A 6,585-nucleotide genomic window follows, 5' to 3' on the forward strand; every position below is an offset into this window, starting at 1 on the left:
CTTTAGATTCAGATTTAGATTTAGAGCTCTTCTCTATGATTCAGTTACCTCATCTGTAAAATGGAGATTAAGACTGTGACCCCACATAGGACAGGGACTGCATCCAACACAATTACCTTTATCTACCCCAGCACTTAGAACAGTGCTTGGCATATAGTAAGCGCTTAACAAATACCATAAAGAAAGTTGTGTTTTGGAGGAATCTGAATAACAAAAGGTGACCAGAAGCCTATCAATTTTGAGAGGGTTGTAGTTTTGCAAGCCACCTACACTTTCATAAGGTAATTTAATCAAGTGCTTTGTCATTCCTGGAGAGCCAGATGTTGCTCTTCACCACTCCATCTCCAATTTCCCATCATGAGAATCTCACACACAGGCACTCAGTTCCTTTGGGTGCAGGCCTACCAATACCACACTTGATATTCCATAGAGTCTTCTTAGAATAAGAAGTTTTCGAAAGAACTGAATTTCAGTGGTTTTTAACTCTTGAACCCAAAAGACAAAGCTAACAAAAAGGATCTCCTTCCTAGATCCAAACAAAAAATCCTCTGAAAAAAGTGAAAACTTGAGATCTGAGCCAGCATTAGCTATAATAAACATTGATGTGACCAATTTTACTGTAGGCTTCTAGACAAAAAGACAAAAGAAAAGTTCAGTGTATCTCTCTGCCACTTAGAGGCTATATTTTAAATTACTGAAATAGCCTTGAGGTGGAAAATAACACTTTGCAGTTGTTGAGAGGTCACCGTCTCTGTGTTTCAGGGCCCACTTAAATCAAAATGGCTAATGCTTTTTGAACTTCTCTCTCTTATCCAGGGTTTAACAATGAGCCCGGCTCAGTGTGCTTTCTGGAAATTTAGCCTAAAAACTGTTAATTTAGACTTGAGCATGTTTTAACAAAGCCTGATTAAAATGTTATTAGGAGGGTTCAATAAACAAAAGAATAAACTTCTTCATCCAACAGGGGGATGGGGAGAAGAAACGTAAGCAGATAAATTGTTTCCTCAGGAAGTTATTCAGCAGAAAATATCATTGGGCTCAAGAGAGGTTTGCATGGGTTAAAGGATGAGTGGCCCATAATGGATTACTATGTGAAAGTCAGGGATGGAGAATAGAAAGTTCATGGGGGTTAGATGGTCCAACCCTAATCGTGAGAACGGATATACAGTAGGGCAATCATTACATAGTTCCTTCAAACATCCTGCTGTTTCAGAGGGAGGCAAACACTGCAACCCTTGGTCTGCCCCAGAAATGGTGTTGCCTGTGGTCTGCTGTCCACTCCTTCAAAAAGTGGAATGGTTAAAAGGGGATAGATATTTTACTCATGTCTGCAGATGCTCTTACACCAGCATAACAATTTCTTGCACAGTCTTATAATAATCAAAGAAAGCAGTATTGCTCAATGAACAGGAAGGTCCTTAACTCCAAGAGCAAGATTCTCCCCTGGGATGGAGAATATGGAAGTGAAACAAAAAGGGATTTCCTCCCCCTCTCAACTAGGAAATGTGTATCCTCAGCATAGAGGGCAGAATCAAGGTTAAATTTATTAAGAGGAAAATGTTCAAAGAGATGTTAAGGCAAACCATACTCTAGGTAAAATGAATTTTTTATAATTCTCCATTGTTATTCGGCTCTGTGTATCCTTCATTACAGTGATAGTAAAATGCACTGTGAACTTTGAACTTTAGAATCAAGCTTAATCTTCCTTGACCTCTCAGCTAATTCCACTACTGCAGGCCACTCCCTTCTCTTAATCTTTACTGCAGCTTTACTGCAACTTGACCACTACAGTTGTGTCTTGATTCTCCTCTTGTCTCTCTGGTTACTCCTCCTCAGTTTCTTTTGACGGCTTGTCCTCCTGCTACCATCCTCTAACTGTAAGAGATCCATATGACAACAACACTATTCTCCCCATCTCCAAGCCCTTCTGTTTCAACTGTCATATCCAGTTCATCGCACAAACCCATCAGTTTTTCCTCTACAATATTTCCAGGATACTACCCTTTTTCTCAATCCAAACGATGCTGATACAGGCACTTGTCAAATCCTAGCTTAACTACTGCATCAGCCTCCTCACTGACCTCCCTGCCTCCTGTCTCTCCCATCTCCCATCCATACTTCACTCTGCCACCAAGATCATTTTTCTAAAATCTCATTCTGCAACTGTTACCCCACTTATCAAAAACTTCTCAAGGTAACCCCACTTCACAAGGTAACCAACTCTCTGTGCCTCTTTCTCATCTCTCCTGCCTCTGATGACTTATTCATGGCCTTCTCTTGCCTTGCCCAGTTAATTTCTATTCTCTCCAGGTTATAACCTCACTAACTACCACCTTAGTACAAACACCCATAGCTCTCTCTCTCTCCATATACGTATATGTATGTGGATAGATAGATAGATAGATAGATAGATAGATAGATAGATAGATAGATGGATAGATAACCTTTTTTACATAAGCAAAAAACTCATATCCCCTTTTCCTTCTTCCTCTTTTCAGTAAATAATTGGAGTTTTTCTCTCTCTTGCTTGATTGTAAGCTCTTTGAGGGGACTCACAGTAGTTGTTCAGTAAATGTTGATGAGTGGCTAAATTTGCAATAAGATTCCAAGGTAAGGATTCTTTCATTTTAAAGGTGGGAAAACTTCGGCAAGAAAAATAAAGTGACTTACCCTTGGGACATGCTCCACAGTGAGAAGGAGAATTGGAAGAAAAGGCTAGTCTCCTTATCTCTATTTTTTTGTTGTTCAAATGCTGTGAATAACAATTTTTCATTCTCTGATCTCCAAAGGAAACCCTAAAATATTTATGAATGAATCTTACTCCCCATAGTGTAAATAAAACAAGACAAAATCTTTATTTTTCAGCATGTAAAATTTCCAAGGTGAAAATATTCAAGAATTTTGACCTCAAAGCTTTCATGAACCAATTTTGCCTAAGTATGGGGAAGTTCCACAAATCCATTTTTTATCATTTTTCCATTTCCTCGATTCAGCTAACATCGTACCTTTCAACATTACCGTTTAAAGTATCTTATTACAAAGTACTACAGTATATGGTATGCTACAAAAGCCCCCAAAACAATATAGTTGCCCAGAACATTATTATGATATCTTAGAATGTCTTTCAAAGGATTGTTTGCTATTTTCTTTCTGGCTTTGTCCACTCAAAGTAAGAATAATCAAGCTACACAGCAATGCAAGATGCCACTTACTCCATCCCCCCACCTTCAATCAGGACCCACTTAAAAATTTATCCTGTTTCACCATCTTTTGTGCAGTCCCATTGTGCACTATCTCTTACTGCTTCTACATCTCTCTGCTGTCCCTGCAACTTTAAAGTCTTCTGGATCAGCCCTCAGGGCAGACAGAGAGCAAATATCGTCCAAAATGACCATAATTGCCTTGTGGTTAATCTTCATCGTCTAGGACAGTTCCCTGAATATAGGTTATCAGGTCATATCTCAGGTCTCTCATCACCAGCTGTCTTACTTTCTCCAAAGTGTCTCAGCCTATGGCATTCCTCCAGAAATTCTAGGGCTTCTTTGAGTATCCTATCCTGAAATCTCTACAGAATCCTCATTACCTTGTTTCTACCCAGAGTTTAGGACAGTGCTTTGCACATAATAAGCACTTAACAAATACCATAAAAAAAATCCACATCATTGCCTTAAGCTTAGATTCTTTCACTGTAAAAATTACAACTGGTCAAAGTGTTCTATTTTACCTTTTTACAAGTTCAAGGGAAAATTTGAGTCTCACAACTTTCACTATAAATGAAAAAGCACTCTAAAAAAAGTTTGATGTCCTAACATCTCTCTCATGAAATCCACATTACAGTCAGAGGCAAAATGCCACCTGCTTGTCAGTCTCGTACTTCCTCCTATCTTCAGGACATCTTTACTTGGTTGTCCTTTGGACTCCTCATACCTAACATGTCCAAAACAGAAGTCCTCATCTTCCCACCCAAACCCTGTCCTCCCCTTGATTTTCCTATCACCATAGATAGCACCACCTTCCTCCCTGCCTCATAAATGTGAGGCATTATCCTTCACTCATCCCTCTCATTCAACCCACAAATCCTGTCCACTCTACCTTCACAACATCACTAAAATTCAACCTTTCCCTCCATTCAAACTGATACTACCTTGATCCAAGCACATATCCTATCCTGTCTTACCTACTGCATCAGCCTCCTTACTGACCTCACTGCCTTCTGTCTCTCCCCACTCCATCATACATCACACTGCTGCTCAGATCATTTTTCTGAAAGAAACATTCGATCCATGTTTCCCCCCTCCTCAAGAATGTCAAGTGATTGTCCATCCACCTCCACATCAACAGAAACTCCTTACCTTTGGCTTTATAGCTCTCAACCACCTTGCCTCCACCTATCGAACCTTGCTGATTTCCTACTACAAAATAGAATGCTCACTTCACTCCTCTAATGCCAACCTACTCTCTGTACCTCTATTTCATCTATCTCACTGCTGACTCTTCGCCCATGTCTTGCCTCAGGCCTGTAACTCCCTCTCACCTTTATATCCAAAAGAGAATCACTCTCTCCTCCTTCAAAGCCTTATGAATCCTCCAAGAAGTCTTCCCCGATTAAGCCCTCATTTGTCATACTCCCTCTCTCTTATGTATCACCCTTGCACTTTGATTTGTATCCTCTAAACATCTGATATTCACCCCACCCTCAGCCCCACAGTAATAGTAATAATGATAATATAATAATAATTTGTTAAGCGCTATATGCAAAGCACTGTTCTAAGCGCTGGGGGTGATACAAGATGACCAGCTTGTCCCACGTGGGGCTTACAGTCTTAGCAGAGCAGGATTATGTTACCATTTTCTTTGGTTCCTTGCCCTGCAGACAAGCATTAGCAAGAGTCAAAAAAGGGCATAGTTGGAAAACACTTGCCTTGTCCAGACCTGAGAAGCACCGTGGCCTAGTAGAGTCAGAAGGACCTGGGTTCTAATCCCACATCTGCCACTCTTCTGCTGTGTGACTTTGGCCAAGTCACTTCACTTCTCTGTGCCTCAGTGACCTCATCTGTAACATGGGGATTAAGACTGTGAGCCCCATGTGGGACATGGACTGTGTCCAACCTAATTACTAATTACCCCACTGCTTAGCACAGTATCTGGCACATAGTAAGTGCTTTACAAATACCATTAAAAAAAATCGATGTTTCCAAGGAGTGTGTTTTAGAGAGAGAATTTTGAGTAGAAAACTTTCTTCACTCATAGAGAACAACTAATGTGAAAACCATTACTTAGTGGAGCCATGTACCTACCACTAGTTCCTCAGAAACCTCAATGCTATCGTGTCTGCCTGAATGACAGCATCTGGGGCTTTCCATGTCAACCTCAATCCTATCCTCCCATTCCACCCCTGGACTGGGTAGCTCAGACCCAGAGTTCAGACCATTGACAGTAGGTGAGGAAGAGATTGCCAGCCGCAGCTGGAGATTGGGCAGGCTCCTGGACTAACAGTGAGGCATTCCCTAAAAACTGTTTCCTTGGCAATTCTGCCTTGCCTGCTCAAACCAAAATTGGCATTTGCCAGCCCACCCATGCTCAAATCTTTTTAAAAGTACTGGATATCAGGGATTCCAGTCATTTCACGAACAGGGCACGTTAGTGGAGCTAAAATAGAGGCTCAACTTTTTTCAGCCTGCCATTATGTTTTCCTCTTGGAAACACACATGCTTTGTCTCCCAAACTCTATAATCAATGTGATCTATATTCACCAATTTCAAGGGAAAAACTGGTTAACCTATTTAAATGCAAACAAGCTTCAATATAGCATTAGCCCCAACAGTAACTGGCAAAAGGCTATTTACTTTTTAAATAGCTATTGAGGATCATAAAAGCTTATGGCAAATCAATTGATGCCTTGATCTTGGGAGATCAGGTTATCATGGATTTTAATTGTTAGGAAATATTTCATTTATAACCCTGGCCTACTATATCCCTGAAAAGAAATCTATTGAAATAGTCAAAACAGCTGTTGTAGCCTGTCCCATCTCTGTCACTATTCTAAAAAATGTATTCTTTTTCTTCCTATTTCCATTATGGATCATGTTATAATTAAGCACACTGGAGTGCTGAGAAGAATATTGCTTAATTTACCCATTGTGTGATATTCAAATAGTGAAATGCAATCATGTGAGTTTTGACTTGTAGCAGATTGCCTTCCACCCGCTAGTCACTGTCCAAGCTAGGAATAGAATGGGTATGCCTCTGCTTGACTCTCCCTCCCGGAGCCGAGACTGGTAGAGTACTGGAAACTCTCCAGGTGCCATCCTGAGAGGGGAATAAGCACACTAGGAACACAACATTATGGCATCTTAACACCCTCCCTCTGATGAAATTTTCTAGAGTTTTTCCCTAAGACAGTACCCAAAAAAGAGTACACTCCTCTTGACCAAATTCTTCATAATGAGCAGGATACTAAGAGGAGACAGGCCCTCCTGGTGTTATAGGACTCTTGGAGGACTCATGTAATGGTCACCCTCCTGGACATCCATTCTAATAATTAGGGACCGGCTAGCTATCATATCTCACTTTTCCCTCTACATT

The 6,585-nt window shown here is 40.6% G+C and overlaps 1 non-coding gene across 1 annotated transcript; it reads right to left on the reverse strand.

Moving 5' to 3' along the window:
- Positions 1-6,181: 6,181 nt before the first annotated feature.
- Positions 6,182-6,319, reverse strand: LOC114808322. The gene has a single exon (XR_003756168.1). It is a non-coding gene; the product is annotated as a small nucleolar RNA SNORA7 (small nucleolar RNA).
- Between the last annotated feature and the right edge of the window lie 266 nt (positions 6,320-6,585).

Source organism: Ornithorhynchus anatinus, chromosome X5, assembly GCF_004115215.2.
Source record: "Ornithorhynchus anatinus isolate Pmale09 chromosome X5, mOrnAna1.pri.v4, whole genome shotgun sequence".
Lineage (NCBI taxonomy): Eukaryota > Metazoa > Chordata > Mammalia > Monotremata > Ornithorhynchidae > Ornithorhynchus > Ornithorhynchus anatinus.